This window comes from Danio rerio, chromosome 20 (genome assembly GCF_049306965.1).
Source record: "Danio rerio strain Tuebingen ecotype United States chromosome 20, GRCz12tu, whole genome shotgun sequence".
NCBI lineage: Eukaryota > Metazoa > Chordata > Actinopteri > Cypriniformes > Danionidae > Danio > Danio rerio.
Window position 1 is genome coordinate 40,884,496 of NC_133195.1, and position 24,099 is coordinate 40,908,594.

The 24,099-nt window shown below is 35.4% G+C and overlaps 2 protein-coding genes across 11 annotated transcripts in view; one reads left to right on the forward strand and one right to left on the reverse strand.

Annotated features, from left to right (window-relative positions):
• The window catches only part of aig1 (androgen-induced 1 (H. sapiens)), a 252,745-nt gene that overhangs the window by 114,306 nt on the left and 114,340 nt on the right, over positions 1-24,099 (forward strand). The gene's annotated exons all lie outside the window — the stretch shown is intronic.
• hivep2a (HIVEP zinc finger 2a) overlaps positions 1-24,099 on the reverse strand; it is a 124,330-nt gene that overhangs the window by 97,142 nt on the left and 3,089 nt on the right. For 4 of the 8 annotated variants that reach the window (XM_005160730.6, XM_068215501.2, XM_005160731.6 and 1 more), the window contains exons 1-2: positions 19,248-19,710; positions 18,763-18,836 (exon numbers count right to left, since the gene is read on the reverse strand). The gene's annotated coding sequence lies outside the window, so the exon portion shown is untranslated. Of the gene's footprint in view, positions 1-18,762; positions 18,837-19,247; positions 19,711-24,099 lie in introns of those variants that run through there. The other 4 variants (XM_005160733.6, XM_068215500.2, XM_021468461.3 and 1 more) reach the window with 1 other exon arrangement.

Below are 24,099 nucleotides of genomic sequence, written 5' to 3' on the forward strand. Positions count from 1 at the left end.
TATATATATATATATATATATATATATATATATATATATATACTGGTCAAAAGTTTGGGGTCAGTTTTTTTTGTTGTAATTTTATAATAATTTAAAAAGAAATACTGTTTATCATTGCAGTATTTATTAAATATAGAAAGAAATTACATTGTTAAATACTTATTTATTAAATATTTATTTATTACTTATTAATATTTATTTATTATTGTATGTAGTTTATAATGAAATTATTATTTCAGTCATTTTTTTTTACTATTGCCATTTAATAATAATCATATAAATAATAATAACAATAATAATTAATATTAGAGTGATTTCTGAAAGATCATGCAAATCTGAAGACTGGAGTAATGAAGCTGAAAATGTATCTTTACAATCACTGGAATAAATGATTAAATTAAATTAAAAACTACTTATATAGTGCAACATTTTACAATTTTTCAATTTGTACTGTATTTTTAATGAAATAAATTAAGCCTTGGTGAGCAGGAGAGGCTTATTTTAAAACATTTAAAAACCCAACTGACCCCAAACTTTTGACCAGTAGTGTGTATAAAGAACATTAAAAATGAATGTCAAAAAAAAGATTTTACAGTGCTTTACGTATTCTTGTAAATCCGATGATCTTTTCTATGGCACATTCTACAAATCTTTTCTCACAGAATGACAGTTAACAAAAAGGTCTTGACCCTGGCTTAGCAAAGGGTCAAAGACGTGATCTTGCATGACCTCACTTCTGCTAACTGCCCAATTACACACAGCAATCGACTAATGGCAATAATTTCAGTTTGATGTTGCAGAAGTTATCAGATCCTGTTTGCTTAAATGAAGCAAGCGCTTCCTAATCCCCATGTGTGCTGTTGTTAGTCTCCTGACCCAAAAACAAACATCTTAGGCCCCGTTTACACTAGTGCGTTTTAGTTTTAAAACGGCGTTTTAGAATGAAAACGATCCGCGTCCACACTCGCGTTTCACCCAGCGTTTCTGAACTGCTCTCCGTCCACACCAAAACGCTGAAAACGCACATCACGTGACCACACACACACTCAGGCAAGCGCTGTAGCCAATCTACCCAGATGAGAGCTGTGCTAGTCGGACTTCTCATCAAGCATCTCCCGCTGGATCTAATCTCACTATATTTATTAAACGGAATATTTCTTTCATCTTCTTGTCTTTATTTAACGACATATTCATTGGACATTGGAATCTATTACTTGTTCTCAGGTAACGTGTTTTGGCTAAGCGCAAAGATAAGTTAATGATTAATGTAAGCACGTACATTCTGTATATTGACTGATCGCTTGCCTTTATTTCCTATAATGTATAAACTTATTGTATGTTATACTTTTATAATGGCCATTATCGATTAAAACTGATATTCAGCAAAGAGAGGGTGTGTTTCGTATTTTCACTGAAATTGAAAGGAGGCAGTTGTTGTAGGCTCCGTTTTGTTATAAATATGCACACAGTGAAGATGACGCTCATATTTGCAGCACGGCGCCTCAACATTTTTGCTGTCTGTTTAGTTGTTAATATTAAAATGAAAATAGGCAGTTCCTTATATGTTTACATTTTATTGTTGAGAAAGTAAAACAACGTAGCCAGGGTGATGTGAATGAAGTTATAAAGTACACTGTTCCCTTTGAAGATTTACCCGTGTCCTCGGTATAGTCTGTTTTCCATATCAAACTGAGAAGAAGAGACTGCAGCCATGATCAAACTTGCGAAGTTTTAACTTACACGGAGAAGATGCAGGACTGAACTGTGCGTGTTAGGCTACTTAATATTCAGGAAAAGCCCCAATCAGAGAGGCGAATGTCTGCAGCCCCGCCTCCGTTTTCAAATGTCTCCGTTTTCCATCATCCACACTGAGACGGAGCAGCTGCGTTTCAGAATGAAAACGGCCTCTCCAGCGTTTTCGAAACGCTCCGTTTTCGGCGCTCGAGAACTCCGGCGTAGTGTGGACGGATGGCGTAACCGTAGCAAAACTTATGCGTTTTCAAACTAAAACGCATTAGTGTAAACGGGGCCTTAAAGCGCCACTTGTTTGCATCTTAAGCTGGAGAGAGCACCGCTAATGAATGGCGAGCACCCTTCATGATTCCGGGGAGGCCCAGTGGTCACCCAGCGCTCGTTTGTGTCAACAGAAGCCCACCGTCCAGCCCTGTGCTCTGTTTAATAAGCACTTCAATGTACTGCGATCAAGTGTGAAGGACAGCTGCTGGGGAACAGCGTGGGTCCGCTAATGACAGAATGTTGGATTAATGACCTGGGAAGATGAGCCAACAGGCCAGTGTCGGAGGTGTTCCATTCCCAGCAGGGCACTCATCGTGCGGCCTACCCCCTCTAGACCCCTCATCACCAGCCAAATCCTCCATATGCAGGAGTGTTGGATGACAGATGACATACAGTAGGGATTACCTGCTTCATACCACACAATGGGGGGAAATACTCCATGCTTACTTATAAGTAGGTCACCTTCAGAAAGAAGTGAAAGATGAGAATGCTGTTGAAAGTAAAAGAAGAGGAATCTTGGATATGAAATCAATAATTTTATGATATTTTTAAAAAGGCCCTAAAATGTGTATGTACTGAAAAGTGTTCATTTAATGCTGAATAAATAACTAAGCATGCATAAAAAAAACTAAATATTTAATAATAGCTAGAAATAAAAATGCTTCATTTATTTTCAGAAAATTACAATATCAGTATGAACATTCCATGTTTTTAGAACTTAAATAATGTATATTATGAATAAAGTTTCCAATTTTGTGTTTGATTAAAATTTCATTTTTGAATTTTCTGTAAACTACTAATAACATTTCTTCTAAGTTTAGAATAAAACTAATTATTTAGCATATACTAAAATACTAACAACATCCTTAAAATTAAAACCCCATTTAATATCCTTTAATTTCCCATGTTTTGTGATTTTTTTTTTTTCATTTATTTATGCTTTGGAATTGCATTATGGTAACTTCATTGCATTATGGGATCAACATTTGATGTTGAAAAGTTTGAAAATGATACTTTTATTGAGATTTTATTATTTTTAAGAAGTGTTGGGCAATAACGCGCTGTTAGTAATGTGTTACTGTAATGACATTACTTTAGACAGTAACTAATACTTTAACGCATTATGTTTTAAATATATTAATTATCGTTACAACATGATGTGTTTGTCTTGGGCTGGGCGATTAATCAAAAAGTAATCGAAATCAACATTCAGAACCTATAATTGATCTAATGTTTCCAGGTCAATTTCTTCAGCCTTCACGCCCCTTGCTTACCCCTCGCTGTGAATGATACCGATAGTGACCTCTCAAAAAATTTAGCTACACGTTGTGATGATGCATGGTGCAAGCTCTGTGATTGGTCAGCAATGAAGAGTTAACGAGTGTAGGTGGTCCAGAAAGGGCAAAAATAAATAAATAAAATAACCGTTCATTAATCGAAATCGAGTTAAAATGTTCAATTAATCGTGATTTTGATTTTAGGCCAAATCACCCAGCCCAACGTTTGTCCATTACTTTGTAAATTAATTCATTTTGGCTGCAGTCTAGCCTACATCTTCCTATTTACAGCGGTGAAGCATTGTGGGATTGGTGGATGCCAACCAACCGCTGTAAAGAAGATGTATGAGGCTGTATGCACGCGAGGTAGACCAAGTGTGCGTGTGCAAGAGACTATTAACATTACTATTATTATTTACAATTACTAGTATTACTATTTTTATTGTTTCAAATAAATAAGCTCACATTTGCACACAACAGCAGATTTTGCACTTAAAAGATACACAGCTTACTTTCCATAAGTTGCTGACATACTACGTTTAATTTGTGGTTAGTTTGACAATTGCTCATAAATAAAATTTTTAGGCAGCTGTTGTATTTTTGTTTTGTTTAAAACGCATGAAATTTATGGCTGTCTGTAATAGCAGGTTTTTTGGTGCTGAGTTTCACCAAATTGATTCTGAATGATAATTTAGATTATTTTCATTTATGTATTTCATGAAGCTTTTGTGTTTGTAGTATATTGTAGCTAGTTTTCATACTCAAGCTGTGAAGGAACATGTTTAGGGGTTAGATACAAACTTTTATAAAGTTGAAGCAACTTTAGTTTTTGCTTTTTTGTTTCTGAATATATTATTCAGCTGGTTTATCACCTTGTGATATTTTATTACTATGCTGCTGGTCTGACTTACTGTAAACAAATTTGTGTTTAAAATATACTTTTGTTTAAGTCTGTCTTTTGTTTTAGTTTATGCAAACATGCAAATTAATTAAAACTGTGAAGTTGATCAACAGTGTATTCTCCATGCAGCACTTAAGTGACGTTATTAATGGGAGCATTAAAAAAGTTCTTTGGAAAAGTAACTCAAAAATTATTTTAACAGTAATGCATTACTTTTTGGTGTGCGTAATCAATAAAGTAGTTGAGTTTCTTGAATGAAGTAACTAGTAATTTTATCTAGTTAATATTTTTATAACTAGAACAACACTGGTTTTAAGTGATTAAAAGGTTAGTGTTGTAAATTACAGGACAATAAACTGCCAGTAATATACTGCTTTTTCTGTTATTTCACAAACTTAATTCTATATGTGGTATATTATTTCTTAAACAATATATTGTTTCAAACAACTAAAATATTAATTAAATTCCCTCTGTTAAACTGCACAGTTCAGTTTTCAACATCAAAGGTTGACAGAACAGCAATCAAGGTCCCACAATTAATGACCATAAATAAACAGAAAAATACATGTGAATCACAAAATACATAAACTGTTAATTATCGGATAATTTTTCCAGTAATTGTTTACAATTTAAATCAATATTTGCTGAAATATCCCAGATTTATCCCTGTTATTAAATCAAATGGAATTTCATAATAATTTAGTTGTTACCATTAACAAGAAATATATAAACAAGATTATTGTTTACGAACATTCCACTGACCTACACTAAAATCTCTCTATTGCACTGATTGCAACACCACTCTCCCCCAATCGCCCACTTAGTACACCTCATCCCGTGGCAGCGAGAGTGGGGCGAGAGCAGCTCTTTTTCGGCTGGTGGCACGTGGGTGTGCTGAAAGTGAGGCGGGGAGGGAAGGAGGGAGGGGGAAGCGCTACTTTTTGCTCAGTGCTCAACGCAGCTGCCACCTCACCAACTCAACCAACAGCCTCTGCCAACCAATGCTACTGAGCTCATCTCACCACCTGTTCTAGCAGCGCCACAGGAAAAGAGAGAGTAAAAACACAGCTCTCCTTGAATAACCCCCAATCAGGCTTTTCTTATGTTCTGACAAACCACTGCCAAAAAGTCATTTTCATGAGCAACTCGATACAGTAAATAGGATACAAACATTTTCCAGCATCAGGAATAATTACCCCCCAAAAAATAAAAATAAATCAGGAAGATGACTTAAAAATGTAGGAACAGATATCCAGGTACATAAAGTGAACTGAAAACCTGCAAGTGATTAAAACAGATTGTGTGAGTATAAAGCAATTACCGGAAATTTTAAATGACAACAGTCTTTGATTTCAAGGCCATCTGGTGCTATTTTAGTAATCTGCATACTGGGATTTAGTAATGGAATGATGTTAGTAATCCAATTATGTAGATTTTCAGGACGTGCACTTGATTTAACTAAACATGTACTTACCTATAGAAAACTATTGGGTTAAATAAGGTAATTAAATAAAATAAAAGGACAGTTTACACAAAAATGAACATTTCCTCACCATTTACTCACATTCAAGTGGTTTTAAACTACTTTTGTTAAACATATAGGATGATTTACAGAGAAATGTTGGTAAGCATCAGCCCTTGACTAATATAATTTTTCTACATTGTCAATGGCTACTGGTTTGTATGGCTATTTGGTAAGATACTTCAAAAAAGTAATTAATTACTAATTTAGAAAATTATTTAAACTACTTTTCTTGATTTCACCCAACAATTCAAATTTAATTTCTGCAGCTAGCTCTCTGCAACTCTTACATGGTCGCCCACTGAAGCTAAGCAGGACTGCTGCTAGTCAGTACCTGGATGGGAGACCACATGGGAAAGCTAGGTTGCTATGGGAGACCACATGGGAAAGCTAGGTTGCTGTTGGAAGTGGTGTTAGACCAGCAGTATGCGTTCAACCTGTGGTCTGTGTGAGTCCTAATGCCCCAGTATATTGATGGGGACTCTATACTGCTTAGTTAGTGCCATCTTTTGGATAAGATGTTTAACCGAAGTCATTAAAAATCCCACGATGTCCTTTGCAAAAGGGGAGGGGTTTAACCCCTGCATCCTGGCCAAATTTGCCCACTGGCCTCTGTCCATCATGGCCTCCTAATCATCCCCATATTATCACTCTGTCTCTTTTCCACCAATCAGCTGGGGTGTGGTGTGCGGTCTGGTGCAATATGGCAGCCGTCACATCATCCAGGTGGATGCTGCATACTGGTGGTGAATGGGGAGATTTTCCCCAAAAAATTATTATTATTATTATTATTATTAATATTAATATTATTATCATTTTGTCTGCAAAGTAGTGTAATTACTCAATAAGTAATTTATTTTATTTGGCCCAATCAACATTGCATTGACAATATAAATTAAACTTCTTTAATTCATTAATTTAAAAAAAAAAAGTTAAACATTATGTGTATCAAAACTTGAAACATTTCTTAAACTTACAGTACATTTTATTTTTACCAAATATCATTATTACTTTCTTACTTCATTCAATGTTTCATGGCAACTGTTCAGTTTTTGGACAAATGTCCGATCTTTAGTTCAAAAATAGAGTTATATTTTTGTAGAACAAAAAAGTTACCCCACTTCTCTGAATTGATATACAGTATTTAAGAAAAGCTAAAAATCAAAAGTAATCTCTTACCTTTCATTTTCATCAGAATTACAGTAACTAGTTACTTTATAAATAGTTACACCCAACAAAGCTTCAGAATATCTTTTTTTTTTTTGCGTTCAACAGAAGAAATAAATTAATAAAAACTTACAACCACAAAGTAAATAGTGAGTAAATTTTAAATTTTGAGTGAACTATCCCCTTAACCTTTTAACTGCCTGCATGGTTGACCATTTTGACCAAATCACTATTAAAGTCATTTAAAGAATGATTGCTTTAAATTTTATATATTTAAATGGTTAATTTAAATAATGGTTTACACATAATCCTGTTGCACTTCTGCACTTGATTTTGGTTTTATTATTAAAAAAAAAAACAACAACAAAAAGAAAGCATGTGTGTTAACAAGAGACATTGGGAGTTAAAAAATGGAATTCATAAAAAAAAAAAAGATTGATGGTGCAGTTAAAGGGTTAAAGTAATGTTCAATGCTAGATTAAAGGTATAGTACCTAGTTATTACCCAGTTTTCATTAACATCAGTGATGCATTCTGAGGTCATCTTTAGATAGACAGATTGATGTAAAGAGGCATCACAAAAGTGCTTCTTTGTCCAGCTTTGACACACATCCGGAGTAAGATAGCGGTTCACAGAGGGAGCCTGAGAGATACAGGGAGATACGCATCACTTGAACCCGGCTCAAATCTAATGGGTCTCTTACTGTGATGCAATGCCATGCCAGAAACAGCCATCGCCGTCTGACCTTATCGAAACAGCTGAGCGCCCGCACGCAACACTTGCATGTGGCAAACTGGTGGGCATGAAAGCCACAGGCCCGTCGTCATCTCCACACACATCCTTCCACCTTTGCAGAAGCTCTCGCTGCACCTTGTCGAACAGGAAGCGTGCTCCGTTGCAGCGGTGCAGCTTTTGGACGGTGCGCGATTTGCATTGACAAAGAGAAGGAAGCGAAAAGAGGGCGTTTTTCAAGTCTGTGCCTGCGCACAGCATGCAGCGTGCGGCGCGATGTGTGGGAGAGCAAGACAGGACAGTTCCTGCTCGCTCTCTCGCTGCTTTCCATGTGCTTTGCCTACTGACACACGCCGCTCACCTCGCCTCGCCTCTGCCCGGCTACAGGAAACAGCAGTATGCACGCTTGTTGTCCAATTCTGGCCTATTCAAATTCAAATGCTCTGTTATCTGGAAGTGGCATGAGGAAGAATAGATCAGCTGAGGGGCCTTGACCTGCTGAATGTCTACTGTACTGGCTGGCAGAAAAACAGGCCACATAAATACAATGTGCAATACAATGTTATTTAAAGGTATAGTTCATTTACATACAGTTGAAGTCAGAATTATTGGCCCTGCTGAATTATTAGCCACCCTGTATATTTTTATATACTTTTACTTTTTATTAATTTTATTTATAATCTGTTTAACAGAAAGTGCTTTTTCAACACATTTATGAACATAATAGTTTTAATAACTAATATCTAATAACTGATTTCTTTTATCTTTGCCATGATGACAGTACATAATATTTGACTAAATATTTTTCAAGACACTTCTATACAGCTTAAAGTGACATTTAAAGGCTTAACTAGGTCAATTAGGCAAATCATTGTATAACAATGATTTGTTCTGTAGCCAATCGGAAAAAAATTGTTTACGAAGGCTAATAATTTTGACCTTAAAATGTTTTTTAAAAATTAAAAACTTATTTCATTCCAGCTAAAATAAAACAAATACTGAAATTTAAAAAAAGACTTTATTCAAAAGAAAAAATATAATAGCAAATACATGTACTCTTACGAAAAATTCCTTGATCTGTTAAACATCATTTGGGAAATATATGAATAAGAATAAAAAAATCACATGAGGGCTAATCATTTTGACTTCAACTGCATGTATATTTTATATGTAATGTAAGTAAATGGGGTCCAAAATGACAGAAGTAATCTACAGAACATGCACTTTGTTACAAGTAGATCAATGTAGATTTGTTTAAAGAATGTTGTTATTCATTTTATTGTTCATGAGAATGTTTGAGACAGAAGTCCTGATTTGTGAATAAATAATTCTTTTTGTTTGGTTTTTTCTTCAATTAATTGGTTGATCCAGTTCGCAAACCCAAATTCGCTCATTCATTGGACTGATTAGCTTCTTACTGATCTGTCTGGTTCTTAGGCTTATGAGTTGGGTGTAACGTATTGCACAATAACGTGTTACTATATTCTAATTACATTTTTGAGGAACGCATTAATGTAACGAATTACATTTTAACTTTGTGTAATTTGATTACAGTCACTAAAGTCAATGTAATTGCGTTACTTTATTTAGTAATGTTAAAACTGCAGTATAAATATAGTTTTTATATTTACATTACTTTTATATATACATTACATTAGTTTTATATATACATTACTTTGATTTCATTTAGCGTAAAAACAAAGAATGCAGTCTAAAGAACTTTTGAATGCTTTTAACTCAACCAGCAACTTGTTCAGCACTAGAACTGAAACCATTCTACAACAACAATTGTCACCAAGGAGGACACCGACACCCAAAAACATAGTGGCCTAACTAAACAGGCTAAATAAAATTTTTGTGCAAGATCAGGTATGAAAGTCTCTTCTGAAAGTGAAGAGATGCGTATCTGCTTATGGGGCCATTCATATATCGCGTCTTTTGCACATGCACATATTGGGAGTGCATATACACACCCAAACACTGCAGTGTTTTTTCATACTATGGATGTCAGGGGTTACAGGTTACAGTTTTTCTTCTAAATGTCTTCGTTATTGTTAAATTAAAAAAAAAAGACAAACAGGTCTGGAACAAGTAAATGGTGAGAGAATTTTAAGTTTTGGGCGAACTCTTTTAGTCTTTTGAATATGTCAAGCTGCTGTGATCAACCCACTAAAATTGTTTCTCAGCGAATATTAAATGACTGAAAGAGCTGCAGCTTATTTTGTATTTTGATAAGTAACTTTAAAGTAATTAATAATCTGATTATTTTTTACATGAAGTAATTAGCAATGTAATCAGATTACAATTTTCCAGCAGACATCAGTTATGTGTAATTTATTACTTTTTTTAAAGTAACTTACCCAACACTGCTTATGACCACATCAAATTTTCTGATTTTACCACAGTTTACAGTTTTATCATAATTTAGTCCTTAGCTCCGAAAAAGTTACTTAAAAAAGTATCGTAACAAAAAAAAAAAAGATTGTGTATTGCTTTACTGTGTTAACAAATGTTTCAACCAAATTAAATTTGCAAAAGCAAAAGTCTCATTAGTAAATGTTAGATAGGCTAAAATCCAGGCTAAAAAGCCAGATTTACTGCATTACAATTTAACACATCATTAGTAGGCCCAGATTAAATCTGTGCATGCAGAAGTCTGCAGATTTTTAGCCAATCATTGAGTTAATTTATTAGCATGTGTAAATGTATATTTATTACGTTTTTTAAATGATGTCATAAATATTATCGACTAATATGAAAATGTTCATATGATTTAATCATAATACAGTTTGTAAAGTTATATATTTTGTCTTTTAGTAGATATATTACTTGAGACTTGCTTTGTTTACCATATAAGTGGATCTAATTGTATTTTGCATCGTAAACATTAAATAAGTTAAAAGGGTATTTTTTTTTAAGTTTTTGGTTGTGATACTCCCAATAATCATTTCACATAATTTTGTTTTACAAAATTCTGAACAGAATGTCTGCAGATTCTGTCTGGCCCTAGTTATTAAGTATTAATTAACAAATTAACATTAAAGTTTTTGTGGTTTTCCTTATTTAAGATTTTAGACTAATGTTAACTATTGTAGCCTTACTGCACAATGATGATGTACAAAAACCCTATGAATACATTCAGAATTTTCAATCAATATTGCAGCATGCAAGCAGTGTGCCAGATTAACATGTGACAATGTCAATGTATAAACTATTAGGCTAACCAAATAAGTCTCCAAGGTTGTACTAGTGTATATTTGTGGTCTGTTGTAAGGAATAGTAATTCCAAATAAATTTTGCCACACTGTTTTTTATTTTGCTTGGACGTTTTAGTTAATCAAGAATTTTATTTTTTCATAATTGAAATATAAAGTAAATGGGGTCCAAATTTGGAAAAGAGCCCCATGTCATTTAAAAGTAAAAATTAGACCTAATAAGAGAAACAATGGCTGATTTAAAAGCAAACTATTCTTTTGAATCACTTATTTTCAGTGAATTGGCTAATTCATTTCACAAAGGCAGTTTGAATCGCACTAATCTTGTTCTCCTCAGAGATTCAATGAAATTAACGAAACAAAAATCAATGAATAATATCTTCCAGTCTCAAAGACCCTAGTTTCTTAAATATGGCACATAGGTGACTACATTTATAATAGCATTTGCTGCTTATTTTTGAAGCTTGAGATGTTCCAGGCCCAATTCAGTACAATTACACAAGCAGCGACCAAAACATTAGTCAAAATAGCTCCTTTAGTGTTCCATGGAAAACAGACAGTCACACTGGTTTGGAACGATATGAGAGCTAAAAACAAAAATGACGAAAGAGTTTTCATTTTAGGGTAACAACTCTGTTAACCTATTTTCCATAACTCGATCTAACATATCACTGTGTGTCAGAGCAAGGTGCGCTCCATGCGTGGTTACTCGTAAACGGTTTAAGTGAATGAGAGTGTATGTGTGTGCTCGTCGGTGCGTACGTACGAGTTTCCGTGTGTCTTTGTATAACTGTTTGTGTGTGTGGGTGGTTGGGTGCTCTATTTCGATCAGATGAAACACCTGCACATACTATTGTTCTGCTTGGGAAAGATGAGACTGCTTTTGGTCCCTGTGCGCCGTGTCTTTCATTCTTTACGAGTGTATGTGCGAGCTGGAAACCTTTAACTGACCCAATACACTGTTGTCTTTTTTTTTTGCCGTTATCTAATTAGTCGGCTGTAATCTGGAGACATGTCAAGCAGCATAATAAATTCTTAATGTATGGAATCAATACAGACGAATCAATCAGAGCAAAAGGTGAGGGTCGAGAGTCTCCCCACTGGGTTCAAATTCACTGAAAGGCCGAGTATATGTGTGTCCATTCATTTCCACACATTCGGTTTCCTGCTTTTTATGTCTGCTTCTCTCTCTTCTAAGCTCCACTAATACAGCTTCTCTATCCATCTGATTCCGTCAAGGACAAAGCAGAGTTCTGATAGGTTCCCATAGAAACAGAGTATGCGTTGCTGCTTTAGGGGGCTTTTGTGTATTGTCTTCAGTGGGGTTCATACAAAAGCAGCAGGCTGACCGATAGTTCCTGTTTTTTTCTCGACCTTGAGTCATCTATGAGGTCTGGAACCCCTGCTGTCGTTCAGATCACAAGCGGTCATCATTGAGATTGCACTCTTGTGATGAGCAAGATCCTCCATTAACATTATACGCTCAACTGCTGACAGGGGAAAGATTCATATAATCATCATGCATAGTGATTTTGCTGTGTTGCATGTTTTACTAAGTCGATCGCTCATACTAGACCGCGTCCTCCACTTAATGGCTAATGGATGACTAAATGTATCAAGGAAGGATTTAAGTGATATCAGATAGCATAAAGGAACTATAAACAGGCAGTGCATCTGGGTAAATTATGCTGTACTACTTACACAACTACGTCTCAAAGATGGAGTTTGTTTCATAGTGCACACTATAAGACTCTGAATACATTAAATATATAGCAGTTAAGCTCCTTCAGCAAAATTTGCACCATTATGTTTTTGTGAACCACAAAAATTCATTACCATCCGCTCGTATCTTCCTTTGAAAAAAATAAAACATTGGAACCTTGGCAGTGACGGCTGGTTGTTAAACAGAAATAAATCAAATCTAATTGTAGCTAATATAGACCATTTTGATGTATGCAAACAAAAACAATGGTCCCGGCGTTTTTCCTATTTTACATTTTTTATTTCTATAGCTTTCAAGAATCCAAAAAGAGCCACATATTGATAAATAATGCTATAATAGCTCTTTTAACATGAAGTTATGATTGAATTGCCTCTTGTTACAGTTACAAATAACAAACAGAAAATGTTGATAGGCCAATGACATGACCACATTAAAATGGTGTATATATTATATACATTAAATTATACATTATTATATTTTATACATTAAAATGGCAGTGTTTGTTATTAAAATATTACGATATCAATATGTATTGTTATTATTATGACCATACTGATATGTAGAGAAACAAAAGAAAACCGGTATACATTTCTAAAGTTACAAGCTTTACAAAAAAAAGTATTATTTGCTTCCTTTATTTGCTTTACTATAATGTTGATTTTTTTTGCTTTTTTTAGGTAAAAAGAAATTACTTTATGCTTTAAATTGCCATTATCCCACTGCAATTTATAAAACCTATAACTTCTACCCAGAACATGGGCGGATTTAGTGATTTGGGGGCTCTAAGCAATTCCAGCCATGGGGGTCAATGGTCCTAAAATACATCCTTTTAATCATAAAGAAAAACAGTTTCTTATATCACTCAATCTGTTTTCTATGTTTTATTATAATGCAATATCTACATTTTAAATTAATTGTTTTCCTAAAATGAATTCACAACTAAAAATAGGCTAATAAATAAATCGAAAACAATAAATGTTTTATTAAAACTATGGGCTCTATTTTAATGATCTCAGCGCAAAGTCTAAAGCGAATGTTACAACATTTTACGGTGTTGTACACACTCCACTGAAGACATCCATTAGCCTACTGTACATATATAATTTTGTTTGTTAAGCACAAATATTTGTTTTAAAACTGATTTCAGATGGTCAATTGCGCAGTATATTTTAGTTTCTCAAAATAGCAACGTGCCAACAATGCATCTTAACACAACTTGATTCTAGCCTGGCACACGCATGAGTCCAAAAAGCGGCACAATTGGATTTGCTATTTAAACAACATGGTGCAAAACGAAAAAAATTAGGGTTGCTTTGTTCTAAAAAATAGCAACACCCTGCGCCTAACACGTCTTGTGCTTTATTGATAGGGCCCTAAATCTTTAATTGATTTGACTGCTGGACTGCTCTATGATTGCATGTGTAAGACAAATTTGCATAGATGTAATAGTTATATATAAAAACTTTTGTTAGACCCTCACCCTACAAAATATGATAGGAAATGGTAGAAAAACACAATGTCATAGGTATAATTTATATTTGTAGGTATTTATTGGGGGCCCCAAAATTTCCTTGGGGCCCAAGCGGCTGCTTACTTCACTTATTGGTTAAATTTGCCCCTGAACCAGAATTCTCCATAAAAGGTATTATTGTGTGCATGCATTTCACACATTTTGCAACAATATCAACAACCTTTTTTTGTTGTTGTTTTTATAAAAACATGTGCCAGATTGTTCAATTTCTCCCTTTTTACACACAATTTTGTTCAATTGTTTATTGCTTTCTCTCAGTCTGTGACGGAATGTTTACCTGATGACTATTCAGAGAGATTTCAAACAGCTTATGCAACAATCAAGGGCCTTTTATCAAAGACTAATTGTAGACATAAAAGATTAAAAAGCTATAGGCGGGAAACACGTCTCTCCTGAGAACTGTGGACATCATTGACAGCTCTGACCTTTTTGCCTTTGATGGAGGATCCCTGACCTGACAGCCCCTCAATAGGATGAAAGTGTCATGCACTATGTATAGAGACAAACACAGGTCAGCTGATGCCCTGACCGGGGTCATTTTTACAAAAATCCTTCATGGCCACATTTAGCTGAAAAACACTAACAGGTGCACAGGTTGCCTGTAAGTATTAGTCGAAATGCATGCTGACTTGTTATTACTGGACTGTTGTTGTTCTGAATGAATGACATCATGCTGACCCAGGTCAAAAGTTCAACCTGTATTCATAGGTGACACAAGAATGTGATGTTGAAAGAATGCTTAAAAATCTTTGCAACATTAGTCAGAAATTGACCATGAAACACCAGAGACAATACTTATGTGACCAAAAACAGTGTGCTTCCCACTCGACATTTCACTTTTACTACAATGAAAATTTTATTTTGAAAAACTGCAATGACCAAATGACACTTTTGGCACTTGCCATTGTAGTCTGACATGTTTTTGAACTGGTACTTTGTAGTGAATCAAAAAACAAATGATTCTTTTGAGCTAGTACTTTTAAGGTAATAAATTTTTATGGTTGTGCAGCATGACTAGTGTAGTTCGATTCACTAACAAATGACTCTTGCAAGCTAGTGTTTCTTTGGATGAATCAACCAATGGACAGCACTTTGATTCACTAAGAAATGACTCTTACAAGCCAGTCAGTAATTTTTAGATGAATCAAAATAAAACTGCACAACCTGTGTAGTGTGATTCACTAACAAATGACTCTTACAAACCAGCATGTTTAGGTGAATAAAAAAATAATAAAGCAGAACCAGTGTAGTTCAATTCACTTACAAATGATTCTTGCAGGCCAGTCAGTATTTTTGGATGAATCAACCAATGGACAGTACTTTGATTCACTAAGAAATGACTCTTACAAGCCATTCAGTAATTTTTAGATAAATCAACCAATGTACAGAAGTTTGATTCACTAACAAATGACTCTTACAAGCCAGTCAGTATTTTTATGTGAATTAAAAGAACACAATCAATTCGATTCACTAACAAAAGACACATATGAGTCAGTACTTTGTAGTGAATCAAAACAAAACTGTAATACAATACGAGCCTTTACTTTTCAGTAAAATTACCAATGCTTCCTGATCACTGAAACCTTTTGAGAACCCTTTGAGAATATTTCTTTAAATATTTTTTAAAATCTGTTCCATCCTTCAATAACAATATCTAGCACTCATACACTGCAAACTATATACAGTACAGTTGAAGACAGAATTATTCGCCCCCTTTGAATTTGTCTTTCTTTTTGAAATATTTCCTAAATTATGTTTAACAGAATTTTCACTGTATGTCTGAAAATATTTTTTATTTTATTTGTTTTATTTCGGCTATAATAAAACCAGTTTAAAAAAAAAAAAAAAAAAAAACATTTTAAGGGCAAAATTATTAGCCCCTTTAAGCTATACATTTTTTTAATAATCTACAGGACAAACCTTCGTTATACAGTAACTTGCCTAATTACCCTAACCTGCCTAAATAACCAAATTAACCTAGTTAGTTAACCTAGTTAAGCATTTTAATGTCACTTTAAGCTGTATAAAAGTGTCAAGAAAAATATCTAGTAAATTATTATTTACTGTCATCATGGCAAAGATAAAATAAATTAGTTATTAGAAATGAGTTATTAAAACTATTTTGCTTAGAAATGTGTTGAAAAATGTTTCTCTTCGTTAAACAGAAATTGGGGGGAAAAATAAACAGGGGGCTTAATAATTCAGGGGAGCTAATAATTCTGACTTCACATATATATATATATATATATATATATATATATATATATATATATATATATATATATATATATATATATATATACATATATATATATATATATATATATATATATATATATATATATATATATATATATTATGTTGATTTACGTTAGCATGTTGCACCGTAAGCAGTAAATCTAAATTTTGACAGCAAGTCCAAATGTAAACACACTTTTCCACACTAAAAACACTCTTACCCAGTTCCTCTCATCACCTTTGTTATTTTGACCCAAACATAAAGTCTACTTCCTATAACAAAGGATTGGCCCAATGACCTGTTGACCTCTCCCTGTCAACAATAGTCACACTCCTTGAGGTAAACAAGGGCAAACTCACATGCCACTCATAGACTGCCATACAGCTGCCTTCCTTCCAGGGGCTGCCTGTTTTTTCCAATTACCACAGTGTATAATGTCTAAAGGGCACTTCACTGTCACCTTAAATCAGCAAAGAGCATCACAACACTCCTAGCCAATAGAAGTCGAGCAATCAAGTGCCATTTAACCCAGACTGATAAACACTGGCACGACAAACCCTCTTAACCTCAAAAAAAAAAAAAAAATCAAGAATCGATTAAAAATAGTTGCTTAACATTACCTGAACTGTGCAGACTAAACACAAACAGAAAAGTTCAACGGCCCGTCTGCTTCATCACCTCGAGCAAACTGTGGTTACATCACTGAATTGCTTCAGGCATGGATCAACAACACTTGCCACCCACAATACTCTGGTCCAGACAGACATAACAGTTCACACACTACCTACGGCCTGGTGCTAAACACCGAGCTGCACATCGACAAAGACCCACCAAAACAGAAATGACTTCACCACACCCTGAATCAACCAACACACATTCAATTTACTTTTATAGTTGTACAATTTGCTCAGCGTTGCTCGTGCCTCGGTTTTTGTTGATCCACTGGCAGGCTTGTGCAGTGCCTGATGGTTATCAATGTTTTATATATCTATTTTTACAGTGCAAACTATGTAGAGTCACAAACAGCTCTTTGTATGCCGAGCATATGGTCGAGGGAAACTGAAAGAAAGAAAAACAGAAGAGGTCTGGCCTATACACAAAGAGTGGCACAGGACACATGCAGCATTTTAGGCCTACCTCAAAAATCTCCACCAAAACAACACATGCAAAATAACCGTAATCTAGAATAGATAAAAAAAAGTTGGTCAGACTTTATTTTGATGGTCCCTATTGCACATTTTGTGGTTTAAAAGTTGCATTGTAGCCATATATACAACCCATTACTTCTGATTTGAGTATTAGTAGACTGTCTGCTTAATATCTGCTCCTTTAACAGACATTTAACTGACTATAAGAAACTTTGCAAGTACATGTCAACTTTAAGCATGGGATGATAAGCGTTTTCAAGGTATACCACGGTTTGGAAAAGTCAAATTTTTAAAAACGCCAACATTTTCTGCCATACCGTTCCTAAGGTATGTGTAAAAAATTTTATTTACATTGTTTTTAGAACAACAGTATCTCCAGCAGAAAAAAAATCCAAAGATGCCATTTTAAATTGTAAATAAATCTGTGTTTTTGAAACTAATGAAGACAACAGAAGCCAATGATTCCTTTGAATTATTTAGCCTGACATGTTTACTGTTCCAAAATATTTAAAATGTTTCTCAATAAAATATATTGTGTTTAAAGGGGAAAAAAGTTCTTGTTTTTTTACCCAGACATTTAAAAAGAATATATTTTAGAGTAGTAATCACTTTACCGTGAAACCATGATATTTTTATCCGAGGTTATCATACTGTCAGAATCTTATACAAACTCATGCATAGTCAACTTACACTAACCCTAACCCCAACCTAACAGTCTACTTATAATCTAATGAGAATTATATATAGTTGGTATGTCAATGCAATGTAACTTAAATTCAACAAAATGTGTTAAAGGGACCATCAAAATAAAGTTTGTTCAACTTTTACTGTTTTCACTTCCCTTTTCAGATTTTTGGCCTACTGACTCCTTCTCTTTGTTATCTCTAACTCAGCCCTGAACAAAGTTGACTGCAAGTTCATCAAAACTGACTGAAACTAATGAGAGCAGGAGAAATACTTCCCAAATCGGTCTGTTGCGCGATATTCATCATATTCTTATAATGAATAATTATCCTAACTCAATTACCTGCTTATTAATTATTCAGTCCTATTAACAAAGCCCAGAATCTGCAGGTTTAAAAGAAGAAGCGCGGTTTCAAGTAATACACCCTTGCGCAAACGTTTCTAGAGGAGCTTTACCAAATACACAGAAACCGATGATGTCACTGCTTTACAAACTTCTGAGTAAACCCGCCATGAGCATAACATAAACACTTGTGCTTATTTATGCTAATCAACACAATTTTGCCACAGTGTACTTTAAACACAAAACAACGCATCTCAAACATACCGTGCCCAGTGTTTGGTTTTCTTTTCCTGACGGTCCCGGGAATCTAATCCAGGTACACACCCTCCTCACACACCCTGTCAGAAAAAGATAATGTCATTAGGGCATGCTACACTGGTTTTCATTAAAGCACCCCCCCACACACACACACACACACACACTAATGAAAAAAAATAAAAATGTGCAGCAGTATTCATAATGCCAAGTCATCTACTGCAAGCGGTTATCAGCATTTAATCACTTCACATCATCAGCAAAGGTATGCCAGTGGGTTAACAAACTTGTTCCCGTAGGCTACTGAACTTATGTCCAGCAGTGGTCAGATCTCCTGTCAGTGTCCGCTAGCCAGCTGTCACTTCAGCCAGACTCAAAACAGACTTAAAAACAAGCAGTGCAAAAGCACCAACCCCAACACAACCAGCAGTTCTTTACTTTCATTCTCATTCTTTTCTCACTGCTATCTCTGCCTGCCCAGGTCAGCTGCTCACCTGACATGGCATCCTTAAGATCCTCAGGGGGCTCCAAACCTCCTTCCTCTCTGTTGTGGCAGTCGCACAAGCCCGTACAATCACCATTCGCTCACGTTCTGTGCAAGAAGCTATTTCCCTACCGCTGTCTGCAGCCTTCTCTCTCTCTCTCACTCTCTCTCCCTCCTCCCTCCTCCTCTATCGCGCACTCTTTCTTTTGGTTGCTCCCACTCCAGCTACCTTCACTTGCTCAGAGAAAGGAGCAATAGAGTGAAAAAAACGATCATGTTTCTTCGGTGTAAGCAGCTGCGCTCTGATTGGCCGGATGGTCCGAAGGAGGTGTCAGCCAAGGCGAAGGCACACTGGCAATGGCTGCAGGCATTAAAATAGGTCTCGCCTTGCCCCTGCTGCTGCAGAAAACGAAAGAAAAGAAGGGCAGGAGAGTAAGCGCGAGCGAGCAAGAGAGAGACTACCTCTTTTTTTCAAAGCAGGAAGGAGGGGAGGCCGTGAGTATTTCCTGTTGTGCAGCTGAAGCGAGCGAGGACGTCACGCGCAGCATTCGCACTCTGGCGGGGTGTCAACACAGACGCCGGCTCATCTTGACACTCTCAAGACAGCCTCAGGATTACAACACACACACCTCCCAGCATCCTTACAAGATTACATTTTTTGTTAACATCAAGATGCAAGTTAGAGAGCTAGAATGAATGTTTTAATGCTATGAAACTGAGGATTAAATTAGATTGTTTTTTAATATCTCGAATTCCAGATTTTCAAACAGTTCCCAGCAGGCACACAACATCATAATATGTTAATATTAGGTTGGATTTAGATCATGACGTCTGGTGACCAAAATGTAATGTCTACCCAGTGTTTAAGGCATACCTGCCAACACTCCCGTTTTTCCCGGGAGTCTCCTGTATTTCATACCCATCTCCCGCCATCCTCCCGTTTTGTTATTTCTTGCGGAAAACTCCTGTAATTTCACCCCCCACACCCTGTCCTCAGCTTTTTGGTACAGTCTATAACAACCCCGGATCACCGACTTTGGTATAGTATCCGATCGCAGCGGCTGCCTAAAACTTTGTGCATAGTACAGCTGTGTTATTTAGACTACTCACCTACCCGACACCTAGACATTCCCACCACTTCACCAGCCTGGATTTTCAGAGACAAACGTTGGCAAGTATGGTCTAAGTACAACGTTATTTTGACGTCCAATAACGATGTCAAATTACATTGATATTTGTTTGATTTTAGGTTGTGTTGGAAAGTGACCAAAATCCAACATCTGATAGATGTCATAGTGGTAATGTCCACACAACGTCAAGGTGTATTATGATTAGACGTTGATATTTGATTGATTTTAGGTTGATTTTAGTTGGACTTTGGACATTGACGGCTTGACATTGGGTTCTGACGTCAACCTGATTTTCATTTCCAAACAAAATCCAACGTCCCCACAACGTTGGGGTACAACGTCGATATGACGTCATGCTGACGTCATGTGCCTGCAGGGTTGTATCTCGGCTTGGTGTTGTAGGGACACATTTATATGTTTTAAAATACACACAACAACTCCAAAGTCATTTTTGATGTGTCTTATTTACTTTGTAGAGCAAAAAAAATAAGTATTTTTGAGTTTTTGGTTAATCGTAGACATTATCTTCATAAAAAAAATAGAAAAATCACATTTATACAACTTCATAAGCAAAGCTCTAATGTAATGTTTTAATGCTATTCAAACTATATTATATTATATAAGATGTTTTTATTAGGTTTTATTTGGGTCATCATGTTAGGTGACCAAAATTTTGTGTAGCCAGCGTGTAAGGACAATGTTATTTTGACATCCAATAACATGTCAAATTACGTTGATATTTGGCTGATTTTAGGTTGTTTTGGAAAGTGACCAAAATCCAACGTCTGATAGAGGTCATAGTGGTTACGTCCACACAACATCTAGATGTAAAATGTTTAGACGTTGATATTTAGTTGATTGTAGGTTGGACTTTGGACATTGTTGGGTTCTGACGTCAACCTGATTTTTATTTTCAAACAAAATCTAACTTCCCCACGATATTGAAGTCTTGTGCCTGCAGAGTTGTATCTCGCCCCGGTTTTGTGGTCTAGGGACACGTTTATGTTTTTTAAAATACACACAACTCCTTCAAAGTAATTTTTGATGTTTCTAATTTACTTTGTAGTGTGAAAAATGTAAGTATTTTTAAGTTTTAAGTTTATCGCAGACATTATCTTCATAAAAAATAGGAAAACTGCATTTGTACAACTTCTTAAGCAAAGCTTTGATGTAATGTTTTAATGCTATGCAAACTTACACAATTTGAAAAAATCCACCCACCCATCACCCATCACTTATCTCTGATAGTCTTCGATAAGGAATTGACCCCATATACTGTAGCATGCACATGGCCATCCCTGATAACTATCTTCCTTCTTAACCTTGTATTCTTGTGAAGAAATCCAATTATGTAACCTGAAGCAACAGGTGGAAAAGCAGACCCCAGATGCAGGCATCCATTCTGTCACAGCGTGTGACTGCTGATATGCCTCAACTGTTTCCTTCCATACCAGAACCATGAGAACAAATCCTTCCTTTCTCATCATGCACAAGAAAAACAACAGTGGTCGCTGCACACTTAACCACAATTGGTGCATGCCAGTTTTCACGTAGTTCAAACAGCATATCCTACCACAAGCAATTCCAATATCATAGGTTTGTTAAATGTATACCTTGAACTAGGTGAGTAACAATACATTCATTTCATAATTTGGTAATTAAATTAAGTAACCAATATTTTATCACGAGTAAAACATTTATATTTTTAAATGATTACTTGAAAAACATAATGAAATGGTAGGTTCACAATATTTTTTGTGCCAATAATAAACTTTTGACCTCTAAATTGCAGTTTCATTGAGTACAAGAAACTTAATGTTTGTGCAGTCATTGAGGTAGAATTATAAACCAACTTACACTATAAAATAATTTGACAAAATTCATGACAACAATTGATTTTTATGTTACTTTTACTTTACATTTACACCCTTCATTTTCTGCAGCATGTTAATCTAAATTTCAATTTGATTAAATGTAAACTTATTTTAATAAGATAATCAGAATTCAACTATTTTAAGTTATACACAGTTTAGGATGACATTTATGATGTAAGCTGAGATGACTTGAAAGTTCATTTGGTTCAACATAAAGGTGCTGTATGTAAGTTTTTGACTCTTCTAAAGCTTAAAAATAGCATAATATGTTTGAGGACATTTAAAAAAAATGCTAAGTGGACATACTTGTTTATCTGAAAAACAATGCTGACGTCAAATACTCTGCTTTGAACATGTCTGTTATGTGCTGGAATGTTGTCTTTGTTTTGGTTCTTTTAACCTGCCCACTACCACTTTAGCCAATTTTATTTCAGCAACCCGCGTTGCCTTGTTGGAAAATCGCATATTTCATTCATTCATTTAGAAAAGCTCTCAAAGCATTCGCCCGTTACTAAAATGCGATATAAAAATATCCATTAGCAAATTGTAACCCCGTGTCCTAACAACACGTTACGTGAGGAGAATTGCAGTGATAAGCAATTTGGCTGTTTACACGAGACAAAACACAACCAAAATTTAAATACAGCCATTCAGAAACACAGCATGTGCACTCACTCACCAAATGGTAAGGTTGTTTTGTTTTCAAGATCTGATGTGAACTATCTGCTGCTGCTGTCAATAGTATGGCAGTAAATGTCACGTAAAATGGCATTTAAACTTACATTATTAGCATTTAACACTGAATAAAGCACATGAGGAGTACATTGTAGAGCACAAAGAAAAAAATACTACCAAAGTGTGGTAGTACCATATGGAAACAGAATGAAGGCATGAATATTGTTGTGATTATAACTAAATTGCATAATGCTACTAAGCAGCCCCAATACAATTTTGTACGGTTTGTATGAAAAAGCTTAGTCACATTCGTCAACGTCACAGACACCCTGATTTTATGGTGCAGAACAAAACAGTAGACTGCGTGGAAACCCCAAACATTCTTATCTAGTTACTGATTAAAAATTTGTGACCATGGACAACAAAACCGCTCTTATGCTGTGCAGCTTTATTTGTTGCAAAAATAATAGCATTTTTTCTTTTATGCCCAAAATCATTAGAATATTAAAGACATTTTGTAAATTTTCTACCATAAATATATAAAATAATTTGTGTTAAGTAATATACATGGCTAAGACTATTAGCTTAATTTGGACAACATTAAATGCAGTTTTCTCAAAATTAAATTTTTTTTTAACCCTCAGATTGCAAATTTTCAAATAGTTGTGTTTCTTCCTGGTTTTGTGTTCCAGGGTGATATTTATGTTAGAAAATACTAGGGGTGTGACGAGACGCTTACTCCACGAGACAAGACATGAGATTGAGCTTACGAGAATGAGACGAGATTTATACATGGCTTAATTTGTGCCAGAACATGCCGAATCCGGATCTGGCACCTCTGAAATCTGATCCTCATTTTACCGATCTCCCTCCTCAGTTGCCCTCCTCCCCCGTCCGCTGTTCACTTTCACTTTCTCCCTAACCCTCTTCACTTTTGTCTGCGAAAGACACCCACCAACCCCCCAACACCCCTCTGCCATCCAACGCCCCGCTCGCCCTCCCCCACTCGTCACTTTCATCCGGAACAACCAAACCCACGATACCACACGTCGAATGAAAAGAAAACTTCAATTTTTTCCAGACAGCATAAATGATGATGATAATGACGGGTGTGTGTGTGTGTGTGTGTGTCTCCATGAGTTCACTGTGTATGTGCGCACACTCGGAGGTGATGTGTGCATAA